General features: G+C 46.9%; 1 pseudogene; it reads left to right on the plus strand.

Annotated features, from left to right (window-relative positions):
* Positions 1 to 2684: 2684 nt before the first annotated feature.
* LOC147979330 (NAC domain-containing protein 75-like) overlaps positions 2685 to 20903 on the plus strand; it is a 42771-nt pseudogene continuing 24552 nt past the window's right edge.

The raw sequence follows: 20903 nt of genomic DNA on the forward strand, positions 1-20903 counted from the left end.
ATCAACGGAGAATTATTTTGGAATATATAAAAAATACTGGAAGGAAGATCCACATCAGGGGGGGCTCCACCTGTCCACGAGGGTGGGGGCGCGCCCCCTGCCTCGTGGGCCCCCTGACACTCCACCGACCTCAACCTTGACTCCATATATTCACTTTTGAGGATAAAAAAACCAGGGAGAAGGATTCATCGCATTTTATGATACGGAGCCGCCGCCAAGCCTTAAACTCTCTTGGGAGGGCTGATCTGGAGTTCGTTCGGGGCTCCGGGGAGGGGAATCCGTCGCCATCATCATCATCAACCTTCCTCCATCACCAATTTCATGATGCTCACCACCGTGCGTGAGTAATTCCATCGTAGGCTTGCCGAACGGTGATGGGTTGGATGAGATTTATCATGTAATTGAGTTAGTTTTGTTAGGGATTGATCCCTAGTATCCACTATGTTCTGAGATTGATGTTGCTATGACTTAGCTATGCTTAATGCTTGTCACTAGGGCCCGAGTGCCATGATTTCAGATCTGAACCTATTATGTTTTCATCAATATATGAGAGTTCTTGATCCTATCTTGCAAGTCTATAGTCACCTACTATGTGTTATGATCCAGCAACCCCGAAGTGACAATAATCAGAACCACTCCCGGTGATGAAAAGGAGGCCTTAATATCCCTTAGTTTCCAATAGGATCCTGCTGCCACGGGAGGGTAGGACAAAAGATGTCATGCAAGTTCTTTTCCATAAGCACGTATGACTATATTCGGAATATATGCCTACATTACATTGATGAATTGGAGCTAGTTCTGTGTCACCCTAGGTTATGACTGTTACATGATCGATCACATCTGGCATAATTCTCTATCACCGATCCAATGCCTATGAGATTTTCATATATTGTTCTTTGCTTATTTACTATAAAACACCAAAAATATTACTTTTGCTACCGTTACTTTTGCTACCGTCATCACTACTATCATATTACTTTGCTACAAATTTATTGCTAAAGATATTAAGTTTCCAGGTGTGGTTCAATTGACAACTCAGCTGCTAATACTTGAGAATATTCTTTGGCTCCCCTTGTGTCGAATAAATAAATTTCGGTTGAATACTCTACCCTCGAAAACTGTTGCGATCCCCTACACTTGTGGGTTACAAAGTTCTGCCAGCAAGACCGTGTTACTATTGTTGATGATATTCCGGTAGCCACTGATGGATGAGAACTTTGCCTATTGGTCTGCCTTGTTCAACGAGTAGAAAATGGTTTTCTTCGTCCCTCGCCCTTGGTACTGACGTTGTTGCTGGCATAACTGACATGCAATACTCTGACCTGCCTTGCTATCTTGACCGTGCAAATTGATTAGCGCCTTCCTGCTGTTAACCCACATGGTGGGCCCATAACCCACAGTTCCACAGGATCGAAACCGGACTCTCCTATACACCCCTGTTTCTAAAGTTATTCCTCACGCTTGGCTTCGTATGAAAGCTCACGAGCCACCTTCCTAGTGATCTATTCTAGTATCAGGCACAATACTTATTCCCATTTCTCCGAACCCCTTTCACCCTCTGATATAGGCAACGGACGGTTGCCTACCCGCTTGGAGCTTCTTGTAGCCCATCCTTACCTTGCTCTCGATAACTTTCTTGAATTTCAACTCGAGAGATGCCTCTATGCCACGTATACTGAGATAGCCTCCAGATACCTAACATATGTTGAGCTTTGTCCTTCCCGAGTTTTCCCCCTTAGCTTTCCATAAGTACGATGGAGATCCTAAAGGAAGAATCATGACTTCATCGGGATGACCTAAAGTAGACAAATGAAGACGTCAATGTAATGGATCGACCTCTTTGAGAAGAGCAACCAACACCGAGAAAACCAGTTAGAATTTTGTAACCAAATCCCTTCCCCTTACTATCGCTTCTAAATCTCGGGACGAGATTTCTTGTAGTGGAGGAGAATTGTGACAACCGGAAAATTAAGATACATCAACCCTCTGCTAATGATGCCACGTCACTTCGATTACTGTTGCTAATCTCGCGTTAGTTCGAAACTGATTCAAATTCAAATTCAAAAATCAAGCAAACAATAAAACTTCTCAAATATTAAAACTAAAATGTTCGGAGTGAACCAAATATTTCATAGGAAATTATGGTGGAGAAACCACACCTTTTAAAAAATGTTTAAATACTATAAGCTGAATAAAACAGTAGCCAAAACTATTATTTAAATACTTCTAAATATTAAATGATTATGAAACTAATTTAGTTTGGGTAGTAAATTAATGTGGCAGTGATATATTTGATGATACTAATTTAGGTGCTAACTTGGTATTTAAAAAAAACTAAAATACCAGAAACTTAAATAAAACAAAAGACAAAATAAATAAAGGGAAAAGGGAACCCTCCCCCCCCCTCGGCACAACGGGGCCTTGGCCCAGCCAGGCTGGCCTAGCCGCCCCTCCATAACCCCGCCTCACCCGTAACCCTAGCTACCGGTCGCCCCACAACCCACACCCACTCCCCCCACTCCCTCATCTCTCCCTCCCCACCGATCCATATTGGATCGGTGCTGACCCCGTGGCTGTCGCCCGGAGCCACCTCGCCGGCCCCCGCCCTCATCCTTGCACCCCCGTCCCCTCTACCTCGACGGTGCCCCTCGCCGCGCCAACCGCGACAGCGCCGTTGACGCCCGATGCCGCCCCGCCGCTCGACGCTGGAGCCACCTCGCCGGACTGCCTCCCCGTCTCCGACGTCATCGTCCCCGACCTGCTCCCCGACCCCCACTACCCTGTCCCCACAAACACCGATGAGGCTTCGCCCTCCCCCTGCCCTGTCTCTGCTTGGTGCCGGTCGCGTGCACCACCGCGTTGGCCACGCCATCGCCCCTCTACTGGCGCCCGCGTCCCTGGCCGATTGCCTGCGCGCCAGGTCGAGCCCTCCCTCCATCCCCTGCGCGCCCGTGTCCTGCGCGTGTGGCCGCCGAAGTCTGGCTCACCGCGCCACCGCTCCCCACTGCCCCGCCATTGTATGCCCTGCGCCGCCGCCCCTGTGCGTCGCTCGCCAACCACCGCCGCCCCCACATGCGCCAATCGGCCCCGCCCTCTCCTCCCGTCGCCGCCCCTGGACCGGCGCCCTGGTGCGTGCCTCCTACCCTGCTGCTGTCGCGGCTTACCCAGCGCCGTTGCCTGAACCACGTCGCCTCCACCCTGTCGCGCCATTTCCCCCTTGTCGCCCCACCTCCTGCCACGGCTCCGTCGCTCGCCGCTGCACTACTCTGCGGCTGCCGCGCCGCCCAGCCCGCTTCCAAGCCGGCGCCGTTGGCCTCGCTCGAGCCAACGCCCGGGCTCGCCCCTGTCGGGCTCCCACTTGCCCGTTACCAATAGCGCCTGTACCCGGTTTGGCCTAGGGGCCTATGATAGTTGGGCCCCGCCCCCTGAGGCCAATGACATGTGGAGCCCAGCCCATGCAACGTTTTAAAAAAGGATATAAAAAAGAATTAAAAATAATAAATAAATAAAAATACTAATTAATTAACAAAATTAATTACCTTAATTAGTTGTGTTTAATTAAGCTAATCAATTAACTAAACTAATTAAACCTGATTAGTTAGTCTTAGTCTATGACATGCGGGACCCACACGTCAGCTTGACCCAGTCAACACCTCTATTGACTGCTGACGTCATGCTGATGCAATAATGCTATTTTCTAATTAATTTAAAAATAATAATTTAAAAAAATTTATTAAACCTTTTAAAATTAATATTAAATAATCCATAACTCGGATGAAAATACTTTGTACATGAAAGTTGCTCAGAACGACGAGATGCATCCAGATACGTAGCCCGTTCGTTCGCCACACATCCCTAGCTTCGCAAACACGCACATTTCCCCCTCCGGTTCATTTGTCCGAAGTTGTGAAATACCAGGGATATTATCCTGGATGTTTCCCCCTTCACCGGTATCACCTACTACCGCGTTAGGGCACACCTGGCACCGTTACTTGTCATGTCATGCATCGATATGCATCTGTTTGTATTGTATTTATTGTTTCTCCCCCCTCTTCTCTTGCTCAACATCGAGACCGACGCCTCTGCTACCCAGTACGACTACTATGTTGACGACCCCTCCTTCTTGCCAAAGCAACTAGGCAACCTCCCCCCCTTGATCAACTCAATATCGCCTATTCTTCTCTGTACTACTTTTATTAGAGTAGTGTAGCATGCTACTATTGTCGGTTAATCCTATTCTCAAGCATAGCCTGTCTTTGCTACTACTGTTGTTACCTTTACCTGCAATCCTAATTGCTTAGTATAGGATGCTAGTTTATCATTAGTGGTCCTACATTCTTGTCCGTCTGCCATGCTATACTATCGGGCTGTGATCACTCGGGAGGTGATCACGCGTATATACTTATATACATAAGATATGATACATGTGGTGACTAAAGTCGGGTCGGCTCGTAGAGTACCCGTGAGTGATTCACGGATTGGGACCGAAAGGATGTTTGTCCTAACGACCCTCTGAGTGGACCTTTATGGCAGAGCAACAGGGCAGGTTGAGACCACCTAGGTGAGAGGTGGGCCTGACCCTAGTCAGCGTCCGTGGTTACATCAATTAACACGCTTAACGAGATCTTGGTATTTGATCCGAGTCTGGCCACTGGCTATACGCACTAACCAACTACGCGGGAATAGTTATGGGCACTCGACGTTGTGGTATCAGCCGAAGCCTTCTTGACGTCAGTAACTGAGCAACGCGCGCCAGATTGGATTGGAACGCCTACTCTTGTATTAGGGATGCTAGGTCTGCTTCCGGCCGCATACGCAATGTGCAGGTGTGCAATGGGCGATGGGCCCAGACCCATGCGCGCATAGGATTTAGACCGGCATGCTGACCTGTCTATTGTGCCTAGGTAGGGCTGCGACGTGTTGATCTTCCGAGGCCGGGCATGACCCAGGAAAGTGTGTCCAGCCAGAGGGATCAAGCGTGTTGGGTAATGTGGTGCACCTCTGCAGGGAAGTTGATCTATTTGAATAGTCATGCCCCTTGGTAAAATGACGAGCCAGAGTTGTACTTCGACCTTATGACAACTAGAACCGGATACTTAATAAAATACACCCTTTCAAGTGGCAGATTCAACCCAGTGATCGCTCTCTCACAGGGCGACGAGGGGAGGATCAACGGGTAGGATTATGATATACGATGATACTTGGTGAACTTACCATCTACTCTCTTCTACTACTTCAAGATGAAGGCTGCCAGAAGCGTAGTCTACAATAGGACTAGCTATAGCCCTCTTATTCTGGCATTCTGTAGTTCAGTCCACATATACTACCCCTTTCATTGATACCAATGCATATGTAATGTAGTTCCTTGCTTGCGAGTACTTTGGATGAGTACTCACGGTTGCTTTGCTCCCCTTCCCCTTTCTATACCTGGTTGTTGCGACCAGATGTTGGAGCCCAGGAGCCAGACGCCACCGACGACGACTCCTACTACACTGGAGGTGCACACTGGTGCGCGTCGGTCCTAAACAAACAATTTTAACCCCTTTATGTGCCGACATTTGGAACCGTCGCCAAGTGAGTGTGGGCGATAGGGGGGTCCTTTCCACATGACCCAGAAACCGTCTGGGATATGCCCTCCTGGCACGCATGCTCGGCCAAATGAGAACGTGTGTGACCGACAAGCGCTCTAATACGGAAATACGTATAGTAGAACTAAAAAAAATACAATTATACGGTGAAATTGTTTCCGGTCGCAAGTACATCCCACACAGTCAGTTCCTGCAAAACGTTTCCGTTCGTATGTACATCCCACACAATCTCTCCAAGGAAAATGTTTCCGTTCACAGGTACATCACACACAATTTTTCCTGTTAAATCGTTTGCGTTATTGAATGTATCACACATGGTTCGTAGAAGAAACTGTGTGGCAAAGGCTGTCCATCACACACAGTTTTTATGTGGTAAATGTTTGCGCAAGGTGGCCTAACACAAACTGTTTTCAAGAGAAAGTCATGTGTGATTGTTCATTGATCCAACACGGTTTATTCCTAGAAACTGTGTGCGTTGCCTGAGGTCATCGCCCACGGTATTTTTTCAACAACCATTTGGAATAGCAAAACCCAATTAGCAGGCTAATTCGCCATTAGCAGGCTAATTATCCGATTATTCATAATCCATTTATTAATCTAATTAACATTTCATATTAAGCACACAATATATTTCATTTCCATATTAAGGAAGCAGAATTTCATAATTGAAATACATCAGAGTACAACATGATATAGCTTCAGCACTCTGCTACCCCATTACACAACTGCACCAACAGCAAGTTCCACATGCAACATGTAGAACCTTTCGAAATTAGCAACATAGACGGTATATAGACAGATGCATCTCATCTGGAAAACTGCTGAAGCGGAAGGTGAATATTGAGCCTTTATTCATGTTGAAGGTCTATGCAACTTTAGGCCAATTCTTGTGGATGATTGTCCGTCCGTCCTTCATCCTCTTCAGGAACACTTCAATATTGAAGCGTGGGTGTTGTATGAATACCTTCCTCGCTTCCTAACCATAGAGGTGGTTTGAGAGGTAATCATCAGTGAACTGTTTTGGAAAGGCCTAAAAACAAGGATGTGCATAAATATCTTCTCTATATTGGAAATGGGGCAAAGAAATAAAAAAAGGCAAGGTATAATCATTAGTACCATCTTGTAGTGAATTGATGTCTTCTTCATTGTGTAGACAAAGATCTTGTTGTTTTTTGTCGCTAATTTCTTTATCCTAACAATCTTTCTGAGTTTCTTGATTTGATTGATATTCATGGACAACTCATTTCCCCATATGCAAAAAGGGTCAAATAGTGGGTCAAAACCTCTGACAGCAGGACCTACATGTGCAAGACCAAATTGTTAAAAACTAAAATATTAGAATGGTTCCTGCAATTGCATAATAATGTGCTATTAGAGAACGTACCATGCACGTGCTAACCTCGATTGTAAACCTTAGTGCTTCCCATTGTTTCCCTGCAACACATATAAGGTTGTTAGTCATCATGTTAAGTAAGGGTTCACATGCTATCAGTAAAATATATTGATGAAAAATAAGCACATTGCAGATTCATCAGATTAATTGAAGCCACACGGAAAACCCATTTACCCAAACCAAGCTTGATTAAGAACTAGGAATATATCACTTGTATATGTTTCTCATGTATTAAGTGCAGCCAAATTCGATTTATTCCTCACATGCACAACAATAAAAAATTCTACCCACGACAATTGGACATCGCATTGCAGAATTGAACTAAGCAGTCAACTAAACACCACAACAAATGAACCTAACATTAACTGAGCACCACATTGCACAATATAACATACTCCTAATAGAAGATCAGACAGTTAAACAAATAGTTAACTACAGCCAATTGTAGCAATTGTATTTGTTTCTCATGTATTTACTACAGCCAAATTCAATTTATTCCTCACATGGTATACAATAACAAAATGCACCCACAACTATTGAACATCGCATTGCAGAATTGAACCAAACAGTTAACTAAACACCACTACACAAATGAACCAAACGTTAACTGAGCACCACATTGCACAATGTATAACCAAACAAAGCATGCTTGACAACTTGGAAATATAGCAATTGTATTCGTTTCTTATGTGTTTTGTAAAGATAAATTCGATTTATTTCTCACATGGAAGACAATACAAAATTGTAGCCTGAAGAATTGAACATCACATTTGCAGAATTGAACCAAACAGTTAACTGAAGACGACAACTAATGAACAAAACAGTTAATAAGTGAGCACCACACTCCATGACATATAGAACATATACACTAGAGCAACAGATTGCATGGTAAAATTAGATAGCAAAATTCAATAGAATTTGTGAAGGAAAGGAAGGAGCAGCACATGCAACGGGTAAACCGAGCATGCTTAACCGGCGTAGCTAGCAAATGGAAAGGTGCTCCTCCAAGATCTGGGGGTCGGCACGAATGGTAGCCATCGGGACCTCATCCGCGCGTGCGGCCGTGATTTGCTTCTCCGCTGCCAAATGCTCCTTGAGATCCTAGCTATACTGTGTGCACCATTGCCTAGGGCGGGGCTTATTTGGCGGAGGGGTCACGCTCGCATCGGTGGTCGGGGCCTGTGGGATGTGTAAGGAGGAGGAGGATGGGGGTTGGGTGTGGATTACCTTCCTGGATAGACAAGGCCGAGCGGCGTGAAGGAGGGTCACTGACGAGGAGGCGGCGCTGCAAGCAAGGACTGAAGGTTTCAACTTGGAAAGGAAGGCGAAAAGAGGGTAAATGTGGCTTTTGGTAAGGGGGAGGCCGGGGAGGTAGATATTTCCGCAGAAGGCAAAAATTTGGATCACTTCAGCCAAAAAACTGGCGTGCAAAGTGTCATCAAACATGGTCCCTTATTTAGAACTGTGTATGATATGTGGACATCACAAACGATTCAAATAGCTTCACCTATGTGTGATGAGTTTGAACGTCAAAAGTTTTGGTTCAAATTTCCATGGTTACAGTGGTCATGCACGTCATTGCATAATTTGGGTACACAAAGGAGACTACAACACACCTACACTTCTTAATCGAGCAAGTTCAGCAATTAAACAGAGTTAGCTAACCTAAACATTACTCTAACAAATTAAAGACCAGCGCTCTTAATTACACAAAACAAAGAGTACTACTACGGCTGGTGCTCGTCGATCTCCGCCGCCGCCTCCATGTCCAGCTCACGCCCGACGGTCTCCTGGGGAAGGGGCTCCATGGCATCCATCACACCATACTCGGCAAGCATCTCGCCATCCACATCCGCCATCTCTTTGAAAAAGGCCGCCACGAGCTGGGCATGGGCGGACGTGGTCTGGGCTTGGATGGGCTCCGTCGTCACAAGGTATGCGGCAGAGGAACGGACGGCTGTGCAAATGCTCTCGACGATTGCCAGCTCTTCGGCCGTGGGTTGTCAACCGTTGTCGGAGAAGCTTCGTTCGATTTGTGCGGTGACCGCTAGGAGCTGGGCATGGGCGGCCTCGACATGGTCGTGGGCGGCCTCCATCAGGGCTAAGGCCGCCGCAGCGGAACAGATAGATATTGTGCCACTCTCGCCAGTGGCTATCCCCGAGGCAGATGTTGCTACCGCCACCTGGGAAGCAACAACGGCCATTTGGGCTGCCTTTGCCGCCCGGTCGTAGATTGCGGCCATGCTCATGCACCTTGTTAGCACGCGGATGGCGGCTGCGGCCGCGCTCTCGCCGGAGTGGGCTACCGAAGTTGCCCTCATGACGCGGGTCCATGTGCCCATCTTTCACCGGCGATGATTGAATAGTGAAATGATATTTGGGGAGCGAGCTAGTGTGCTTGAGACGCCGACTGTGAACTGTAGCCGACTCACCTTCTCGCGTAAGCCTTAGACGTACTATACACCGACGGTGCTCCAGGATATTTTCTGATGCATCTCACACGGTTGCTGATAATAAACTGTGTGCGATCTACTTGATTTTTCATCTTGATTTGGATTACATAATGGGGTCACAGTGGCAATGGACGATGTTTGAATTGCTAGACCTTATACCTGGAATGAACATGCAACTATATGGGTGTCCTAAAAGAATTGGAATTATTCAGGGTTCGTTTGAACATTTTATACATTAAATTGGTTTTCTAGCCAGTTCAGGTGCATAATTCAAATTTGAACTACATGCACATGCTCCAGTGCATATAATTTGGTTCAAAAATCAAATATGTGTCCTTGGGTGCATGCTTAGGTCCCATGCAAGAAATGGGAATGAATTTCAAACACCAGGGCACCGTTCATTGCCGATAAAACATTGAGATGCATGGTTTTAAATTCTAGTAAATCCAAAACCCGTCTGAAACTTGGCATGCTATCATGGAGCGGCATCAACATGCCGTGGTAAAAATTTTGTCCCATTTGGGGCAGGTTTGGGTATATGCTTCTCACAAACCGGAGCTTCTCACAACAAGCATGATGGTTTTCTATAGGGAACGTCCCACCTTTGCGGACGAAATGACATCCATTGCCTCTTATTGCTTTCAAATTTTTTTCTCGTGTCAACATCAAACAACACGAGTGTTGTGTGATTTTTTGTGATTTTTCGGGGTTCATTTGGACATTTATATGCATTAACTGAGTTGTCAATGCATTTATGTGCATAATTCAAATTTGAACTACATGCACATGCTCCAGTGCACATAAATTGGACGAAAAATCAAATATGTGTCCTTGGGTGCATGCTTAGGTCCCATGCAAGAAATAGGAATGGATTTCAAACATGAGGGCACTGTTGATTGCCGGCAAAACATTGAGATGCCTAGTTTTTAAATTCTAGTAAATCCAAAACCTGTCTGAAATTCATGAAACTTGGCATGCCATCATGGAGCAGCATCAACATGTCGTGGTAAAAAAATTGTCCCATTTGGGGCAGGTTTGGGTATATGCTTATCACAAACCGAAGCTTCTCACAACAAGCATGATGGTTTTCGGTAGCGAACGTCCCACCTTTGGGGACGAAACGATATCCATTGCCTCTTATTGCTTTCAAATTTTTTCTCGTGTCAACATAAAACAATAGGAGTGTTGTGTGAATTTTTGTGATTTTTCAGGGTTCGTTTGGACATTTTTATGCATTAACTGAGTTTTCAATGCATTTATGTGCATAATTCAAATTTGAACTAATGCACATGCTGTAGTCCATATAAATTGGTTGAAAAATCAAATCTATGTCCGTGGGTGCATGCTTAGGTCCCATGCAAGAAATGGGAATGAATTTCAAACACTAGGGCACCGTTGATTGCCGGTAAAACATTGAGATGCCTGGTTTTTAAATTCTAGTAAATCGAAAACTCGTCTAAAATTCATGAAACTTGGCATGCTTTCATGGAGCGGCAACATGCCGTGGTAAAAATTTTGTCCTGTTTGGGGCAGGTTTGGGTATATGCTTCTCACAAACCAAAGCTTCTCACAACAAGCATCATGGTTTCGGTAGGGAATGTCCCACTTTTGGGGACGAAATGATATTCACTACCTCTTATTGCTTCCAAAAAATTCGTCATGTCAAAACAGAACAACAGGAGTGTTGTGTCAATTTTTTGTGATTTTTCGGGGTTTGTTTGGACATTTTTATGCATTAACTGAGTTTTCAATGCATTTATGTGCATAATTAAAATGTGAACTACATGCACATGCTCCAGTGCATATAAATTGGTTGAAAAATCAAATATGTGTCCTTGGGTGCATGCTTAGGTCCCATGCAAGAAATGGGAATGAGTTTCAAACACCAGGGCACTGTTGATTGTCGAAAAAACATTGAGATGCCTGGTTTTTAAATTCTAGTAAATGCAAAACTCGTTTGAAATTCATGAAACATGGCATGTTATCATGGAGTGGCATCAACATGCTATGGTAAAAAAATTGTCCCATTTGGGGCAGGTTTGGTTATATGCTTCTCACAAACCAGAGCTTCTCACAACAAGCATGATGGTTTTCGGTAGGGAACATGCCACCTTTGGGGACGAAACGATATCCATTGCCTCTTATTTCTTTCAATTTTTTCTCGTGTCAACATAGAACAATAGGAGTGTTATGTGAATTTTTGTGATTTCTCGGGGTTTGATTGGACTTTTTTATGTATTAACCGGTTTTCAACGCATTTATGTGCATAATTCAAATTTGGACTACATGCACATGCTCCAGTGCATATAAATTGGTTGAAAAATCAAATATGTGTCCTTGGGTGCGTGCTTAGGTCCCATGGAAGAAATGGGAATGAATTTCAAAAACCAGGGCATCGTTGATTGCCGGTGAAACATTGAGATGCCTCGTTTTTAAATTCTAGTGAATCCAAAAACTCGTCTGAAATTCATGAAACTTGGCATGCTTTCATGGAGCGGTATCAACATGCCGTGGTAAAAATTTTGTCCTGTTTGGGGCAGGTTTGGGTATATGCTTCTCACAAACCAGAGCTTCTCACAACAAGCATCATGGTTTCGGTAGGGAACGTCCCACCTTTGGGGACGAAGCGATATCCACTGCCTCTTATTGCTTCCAAAATTTTCTCGTGTCAACATAGAACAACAGGAGTGTTGTTTCAATTTTTGTGATTTTTCGGGGTTCGTTTGGACATTTTTATGCATTAAATATGTTTTTAATGCATTTATGTGCATAATTCAAATTTGAAATACATGCACATGCTCCAGTGCATATAAATTGGTTGAAAAATCAAATATGTGTCCTTGGGTGCATGCTTAGGTCCCATGCAAGAAATGGGAATGAATTTCAAACACCAGTGCACCATTGATTGCCGACAAAACATTGAGATGCCTGGTTTTTAAATTCTAGTAAATCCAAAACTCGTCTAAAATTCATGAAACTTGGCATGCTATCATGGAATGGCACCTGACATGCTGAGGTATTTTTCATGTCCATTTTGAGAGAAGGCACACTCGAATAATGACAGCCAACAAAGGCGTTTTGAAAAAATAGCTGACACTTTAATATCTCAAACGTTTGTATAATTCAAACCGTGTGTGTTCTGTTAACCATTCACGTGACACCACGTGTCTTGGTTTTAATGGCTATAGGAGGTGCCGTGCGGAAAGCTGCTTGACCTTGACTGAACGAGAGGCGTGCGAGCGCCGTCCAGTGCGAAGGCTAACCGAGAGGCGTGAAAGCTGTCCTTGATTGCTCAGGCTCACCGGGAAGCATGCGAGCTATATGCTGTGGAGGCTCACTGGGAAGCGAGCCCTTTGACTTCCATGGCCGCCCGCCTTGCTCGCATCCTCTCCATTAATGGCGCCCAAGCCGCAATTTAATTCTCTTTTTAAATATAATAAAACAATCATCGCAAACATTAGTTAGAACACCCATATGCAAACCGACAGCTTCCCCAGGAAGCCAAATGAAAATGTGTCGAGCAGGATTTCTGCTGCTCTTGATCGCAAACGTTTTAGATAGAACACCCATATGCAAAGTGAGAGCAGTGCAGGATTTGTGCATCCCTTCAATGCAAACGGTTGTTTTGGATGACCCGTGTGCAACCACGTACAAACAATTTGGTAAGATTTGTCAATCCTTGTAACGCTGCAATTTGTGAAAATATGAAGCTAAAAATCGCTAGCAGTATCTAATTTTTGCAACTAAAATTCTGTAATTAAGCATAGATTTCATTCATAGATTAAGAAGTCGTTCTTAATTTATACAAACAGTTCAACTCGACAGCTAAAACAACCAAAATTTTCCCCAATTGTTGCCAACCACGTATTGAAATAGCTAGTTCAACTATATATACTAGCTAATTTTAAGTACGTTGTACAGTTCCCCCACATCTATAGTTAGATGAACTGAACAAAATAGCCCCTAAATACTACTACTACTTCGGAGGGGCTTTGTATTACTTCCAGCTGCCTCTCCTCTACTGAGCGCGCTCAGTAAGAGGCAGAGGAGGAGGAGCCTACCGACGAGCTAGGCAACCGCAATACGGTGCCTGCCGCTATTGCAGCTTCAGCGACGCTCATCTCGAACGCCCTCTGCTGCTCCAAACGACCCCTCTCAAAGCGGCGGTTCTCCTCGTAGATCTCCTGATTCCTCGCCTCTAAAGCGGCGTGTGCTACGGCCACGGCGACAGTAAGGCTCTTTGCGTGCTCGACGAGGCGCTCCCCCTCCTCCCGTAGGAACTCGGTGTAGCACGCAAGGTCGCTGACGCACGTGTGGGCATCCACCTCCGCCTCCCGCCTTTGGGCGGCAGTGGCGGAGCGGGTGATGACCTCAGCGGTCGACGGTGGGCTGGCGGCCACGGCGGCCGACGACGGGGTGGCGGCCATGACCACCCCCTCCTGCCTTCGGGCAGCAGTGGCGGAGCGGGTGATGGCCACAGTGGCCGACAGTGGGGTGGAGGCCACGACGGCCACTTCCCACCTTGGGGCAACGGCGGCGGAGCGCGTGATGGCCCTAGCTTTGAACGGTGGTGTGGCGGCAACGGCGGCCGGCAACAGCTACCGACGGGCACCGGCGGTGGAGCGTGTGGTGGGTGTTCCGCGCACACCCAACAGGGCACCACGCGCACTACACTACGCCGGGGACACTACACTACGCTGGGGACTGCGCCGCCGCCGCGTTGTAGCCTCCCAGCTAGAGCTGTCCTCTGATGACGGAGGAGTGGCTGAGCGACGACGATAGACCGGTGCCATTGGTGATTGTGGGTGAGGCAGACGAGATAAGCTACAGGGAGGGAGGGGAAAATGCGACGCATGACTCGCCAGTCATGAGGGTTTTTATAGCAGGCCAGTAAGCATTGGGATTTTTGGTGATTTCACCGAGTCGGGCAGGAAGCTTGCACGGGAACCTGCGAGGTTGCACAGGAATGGACTCACCGACGATTCATTGGTGCCACCTTTTAGCCAAAAGAACGCCCCCGCACGCTGCGCAAGGTTGCGCTGTAAGCCGTCTGCGGCAGTGGGGTGGCAAGGCGTGTGAGAGGAGGACAAAAGGCCACGTACACATACAGTTAAAAAATACGTTTGCGATTTAATTACCTACTATACCCCGTCCTGGTTTATAAGTATGATTTAACTAATAAAATATGAATGCATGTCACCAAAGATTATATAGTTGGATTTGTATTTGAACATAGTTTGCAATTATATAATTTTTAAAACATGCATTAACATTTTGTTCGTTAAATTTGAGGGCAAAGTATGGCACAGAATATAAAGGAGACTATAGACTAGACGACGGTGGTAGCACACGGCCGCTCTCTACGCAGCGACGCAACTGTCGACCGGCTTGTAGGCGACCATTTCCTGCCTGTTCAACTGCTCTATGTGTGTGGTTGCTTGCGGTTCAAGCGGCCGTGGCGCGCTCTGCTCGCATCCCGCAGCGCGCGCTCTACTCTCGCATCCCTCCGGGTGCTCTGCCCTCGTCCCTACACACGCGCTGCCAGTGTTTGGGGCCGTCGCACGATCACACACGTTCGTGTGCAAGCGGTTGTTCCGGGCGCGGCACGATGATGCAGTTACCCACCACAAAAACTATCATGCGGACGCACCGAGAATCCACGCCGCCCGGCCCCCTTTTATTCCTGCGGCCATTTACCTTCATCTATCGTCTCACACGACACAATAAGCACACCCACAGGACACATACAGAGAGGACATCCAGCGGTTCCAATGGCACTCCCCGTGGCTCCAATGGCGCTCCCAGCGGTCGACGAAGACAACGGCGGGCAGTTCACCACGCATCACGTAGTGGACACCCGCATGAGCAGGAAGGCCCTCTCGGTGGTGTACACGAACGATCCAGTATCGGTGGAGAGCTCCATCCAAACTATGGAGCAGTTCCTTGCCGAGGACAAGTACCGAGTGGTCAACTTCGACCTAGAGTACACCATCGGTTGTGCTGGGCACGATCAGGAGGTTGTCGTTGCCCAGTTGTGCGTGCGACATGACGTCCTCGTCTACCACTACCACCTTGCCACAAGGCCTTGCGAGCATTTCTCCAGGTTTATCAATAGCTCCGACTACAGTTTCGCTACAGTGGACACCACCAACGATCTAAACGCACTCAAGGTTTTGAACTTGAAATGGCGGAATCTTGTCAAAAGCCAAAGCCACTACAAGGTCTGGGGCAGTGAAAAAAACAAACTGAACTCCCTGGTTGACCTCGCCTCGGCCATCATCGACCCCTACTAAATGAAGATGAAGAATGAGAGCAATAAGGACAGGAACGCCTGGTACAGTGTGCGGCATAAGAGACTAGATGAACAACATGTCAATAACACGGCCATGGACGCGTACACAAGCTATGAGATGTACAGGCGGATCATTAACATGAGGAACTGTCTTCTTCCTGACCCACACAAGGGATCGAGCCACATAACAGTGTCGGCAGCGTCACAAGAAGTAGATAACTAGACGATCATTTCTCCTACTTTAGAATGCACACAATTGTTTATTGAGGTGTGTGCGAATGATCTGTATAGTCACTTATGTAATTGGATGTTTATTTTCGTTATATATATACATGTTATTCTACTGTAGACAGAGCAAATCACACGGCTTATTAGCAGCAATCATCTGTGTTATTATTGGCCTTCGCACACATTTTTTATTACGGACCTGTTTGCCGCATATCACACACACCTTGATCTGGCTGACCATTTTATTTTCTGTTGCCTAATCATAAATTGTTCATCCGAGTGAATCGTATGCTCTATATCGCACACGCCTTCATCAAGCTGCCCGTTTCTTTTGGTCCGCCTCATCGCAAACAGTTCATTGAGCTGAATCGTATACCCTGCATCGCACACGCAACTAAAATCTGAACCATGTTTGATGCATCCTCCATCGCAAACGTTTTGCACCTTTTTTGATGGTTCTTTTACATCACCGTTTGGGATTATGGCATCGCACACAGTTTCGTCGAAGGGTCTCTGATCATAGTGTCGTGTTTGGACCATCCTACAGTAGTGGCCTACTACTACGTGCAGACCGCCGACGACGACCAGGAGTAGTTTAGGAGGATCCCAGGCAGGAGGCCTGCGCCTCTTTTGATCTATATCCCAGTTTGTGCTAGCCATCTTATGGCAACTTGTTCAACTTATGTCTGTACTCAGATATTGTTGCTTCCGCTGACCTTTCTATGATCGAGCTCTTGTATTCGAGCCCTCGAGGCCCCTGGCTTGTAATATGATGCTTGTATGACTTATTTTATTTTTAGAGTTGTGTTGTGATATCTTCCTATGAGTCCCTGATCTTGGACGTACACGTTTGCGTGTATGATTAGTGTACGATTGAATCGGGGGCGTCACAAACACGCTAGCACTCTTTGGACTACAACATCATACACCAAGGATAATTCCGCAGCTAGGTACCCTCTGCCCTGTTACCGACGATGTCCATGGTGGACACCATGCACGATAGGTCTTTAGTAAAATGCTACTAAGATTTTTTTGAACATCTTTTTTGTTTTCTAGAGTAACTCGTGGAGTACTGTAAGATCGAGAAGAGGTGTCTAGAGGGGGGTGATTAGACCCTCAACAAAGAAAAGTAGCAGTTTTTAATTTCTTTAAGTTAAGGTGGATTTTTAGCACAAGTTTAAACATTCACAATACATTTCAAGCAAGCAAGGCAAGAGTATAAGAGCAGCGGAAAGTAAAGCATGCAAGTTGCAAGAATGTAAAGGGATGGGATTGGAGTATGCAAACGCAATTGGAGACAAAGAGATTTTTGTGTGGTTCCGATAGGTGGTGCTATCGTACATCCACATTGATGGAGACTTCAGCCCACGAAGGGTAACGGTTGCGCGAGTCCACGGAGGGCTCCAGCCACGAAGGGTCCACGAAGAAGCAACCTTGTCTTTCCCACCATGGCCATCGCCCATGAAGGACTTGCCTCACTTGGGTAGATCTTCACGAAGTAGGCAATCTCCTTGCTCGTACAAACTCCTTGGTTCAACTCCACAATCTTGTCGGAGGCTCCCAAGTAACACCTAACCAATCTAGGAGACACCACTCTCCAAAAGGTAATAAATGGTGTGTTGATGATGAACTCCTTGCTCTTGTGCTTCAAATGATAGTCTCCCAAACACTCAACTCTCTCTCACAGATTTGGATTTGGTAGAAAGATGATTTGAGTGGAAAGCAACTTGGGGAAGGATAGAGATCAAGATTCTTGTGGTTAGAATGGAATATCTTGGTCTCAACACATGAGTAGGTGCTTCTCTCTCAGAAAATGTATGCTGGTAGTGTAGGCATCTTCTGACGGCTCTCTCCATGAATGAAGAGTGGGTGGAGGGGTATTTATAGCCTCCAGACAAAATCTAGCCATTACACACATTTCACCAAACTCAGTGGGACCGAATCAAGAAACTCGATCAGACCGATATGGTTCAAAATGTGAACGTTAGGAATTTCGGTGGGACCGATATAATCAACCCGGTGGGACCGATGTGCTAGGGTTAGGGTAAAATCTCAACTCGGTTTGACCGATTACACAAACTCAGTGGGACCGATTTTGGTAATAAGAAAAATAGAGAGTTGGTCAAGCAAACTCGATGGGACCGATTGTGATAAGGATCAACGTGATGATCCTATAGTTTTTGCCTGATCTTTCACCGCAAGACAATTAGATAGCAAACCTTCTAATCACGTGATCAATCCACGCAACCTGAAGATGAGGAAATGAATCGAGCAAGCAACGTGAAGATCTACAACACGCCTCAAACCTTGGCACGATAATCCTTGATCACACATGAACCTTCATGCAATCATCACTTTATTTCATAAAAAGCAGCGCCGTCCCCGGAGGGATAATTCACCACGTGGACACAATGTTCAAAACTCAATCTAAAAATTTCACCCCCTCTAAACCTAGCCACTGGCCTCCTTATATAGGCATCTAGAAAACTAGTCGGTTGGATAGGCCCACACCGAAACACACAAAATAAAAATCCTAAGTGACCCATAACAACACTTGGAAATGAAAATAGATAAAACTAGAACCGACCAAGTACATGGTTTGGTCACCCTGTTTGGCACACCTCTAACTTGGAGGAGTCCTGAAGTAGGGCTTCACCTCCTCCTTCATGGGAACAACATGAGGTATTGGGATGCCCTCATCATCCTCCCCCCTTGAAAAGGCATTGTCCTCAATGCTAGAGGGTCTTCTCTAATGAGTGGCATCAAATCAGCAACAATGGCACGCTTCGCCGCCATCTGCAAATCTCGCTGACCCGCCACACCACCTCTTCCCTCTTGACTACCTGTACTTGTCACTGTGGGTGGCACCACCTTCCGTCGCCACATAAGCTTGGACTTAGGCGCCAGCAGCTTCTTCTTCTCCACTGTCGATGGAGCTCGTTGTTGCTGAATGTGGAACTTCTTTGTGCAACCTTGCAAAATAGGAGCAATGCCCGGGCCACACAATTGACGAACACATCTGGCTTTGCCTGTGTGCATATGCATAGCTGCTCGAACAAATCTCCCCCAACTGGGTCAACAAACATGCGGTCTACTACCCGCTCCTCCATAAGCACCGAGACACGAGCAACACAACTATCATCTGTCCGAACAACTTGGCCGACACAAATTGGAAGTGTAGGACTAGCTGCAATCTTTTTCATCTCACCACTAAGAGGCTTGACATCAACCGACTTGTCACCAACAGGTACAACTAGCTTGTCATCGACAGGCACGGATGAAACAATATCAGTACTAACACTCCTCCCATCATGCTCCTCGTTCAGAAGATCAACTATCCTATGTTTTGGCTTGGCCTTGTGCACTTTCTCCTTGCGCACCACCAACACCACATCAAACTTGATATGATCATCTGTCATAGGCTTCAACGTCCGTTGTTTGCCATCATGCAAAAATGTATGTGTAATAATTATTTTATGTGTAATAATTAGGCACTCCCTTGTGGCCGCCGTGGACCCAGCTGTTAGCCTCTCCATGTATAGTACACTTCCGATGGAAATCGTTCCTTGACCACGCCGTGTCGAGAGCACCAGGGCGGTGGACGACAGCGAGGCCTAGGAAGGGGATGACGCGGCAGTGGAAGCCCGCGGGGAGAGGAGTGTGAGGGTTCACTGGTTCGGCTGTGGTGTGAGGCTGTCGTCGCCACAGGGCCTGGCCAGCGATGGGAATAGTAGGGGCGATGAGGCCTCTATGGCAGCACAGCCGGGCATGGGAGGCAGGAGCATGCGATACGACAGGCGCTGCTTTGGGCGGCAGGAGCAAGAAGACCAGAGGTTGAAGAAGCACTACGGCCGTTGGATGGACATCATACGGTCACTGGAGCTAGAATCGTTCATATTGACTAATTTGACAAAGCACTCCATCCCCATCAACTTAGTAGGCCCACAAGTCAGCCTCCCACCAAGGTGGGTCCCAACTAGCAGGGGAGTATTCATTTTTTTTGTGCGTAATAAGGAGGCACCCCCGGTGGGTTCGAGCTGATAGGCGGGGGAACATTTTTTCGCGAAATACGTTGGCCCGTCCGGTGGGTCCCAACAGTCAGTGGGAACCTTTTTTTCTCCAAGTATGGTGGCCCGTCCGGTGGGTCCCTGCTGTCAAGTGGAGGAATAATTATTTTCCGCGTAATAAGGAGGCACTTCCTTGCGGCTGCTGTGGACCCAGCTGTCAGCTTCTCCACGTACAGTACTCTTCTGATGGAAGTCGTTCCTTGACCACATTGACCACGCCGCACCGAGAGCACCAGGGCAGTGGACGACGGCCAGGCCTAGGAAGGGGACAACACGGAGCCGGGAAAGACGCGGCAGTGGGTGCCCACGTGGAGAGGAGTACGAGGGTTCACTGGTTCGGCTGCGGTGTAAGGATGTCGTTGCTGCAGAATAACAGGGGTGTGGGTGAGTGGAGGGGTGCCCTGGCCAGCGGTGGGAGTAGTAGGGGGCGGTGAGGCCAGCACGACAGCACAGCCGGCCACGGGAGGCAGGAGCAGGCAGCACGGCCGGCACTGCTTTGGGCGGTTGGAGCAAGAAGACCAGAGGTTGAAGAAGCACGACGCCCATTGGATGGACATCGTACGGTCACTGCAGCTAGAATCGTTTATATTGAATAAGTTGACAACGCCCTTGGTACGCATCAACTTAGTAGGCCCATAGGTCAGCTTCCGAAATGGTGCACCCCAGATGTCAGGGGGAGGAATCATTTTTTGGGCGGGTGAAGCTAGAATATCCGATATTGAAGAAGAAGCATGGCATCCGTTGGATGGACATCCAACGGCCACTGCTGCTAGTACCGTGTGTTGACTATAAGTTGACAAAGCCTTGCATACACGTCAACTCTCCGTTTTTGAGGGGACATGTCAACTTAGTAAGGCCACAAGTGTGTGGCAGAGAACTTAT

Source organism: Triticum urartu, chromosome 3A (genome assembly GCF_056163025.1).
Source record: "Triticum urartu cultivar PI428250 chromosome 3A, HENAU_Tu73, whole genome shotgun sequence".
In the NCBI taxonomy this organism is placed as follows: Eukaryota; Viridiplantae; Streptophyta; class Magnoliopsida; order Poales; family Poaceae; genus Triticum; species Triticum urartu.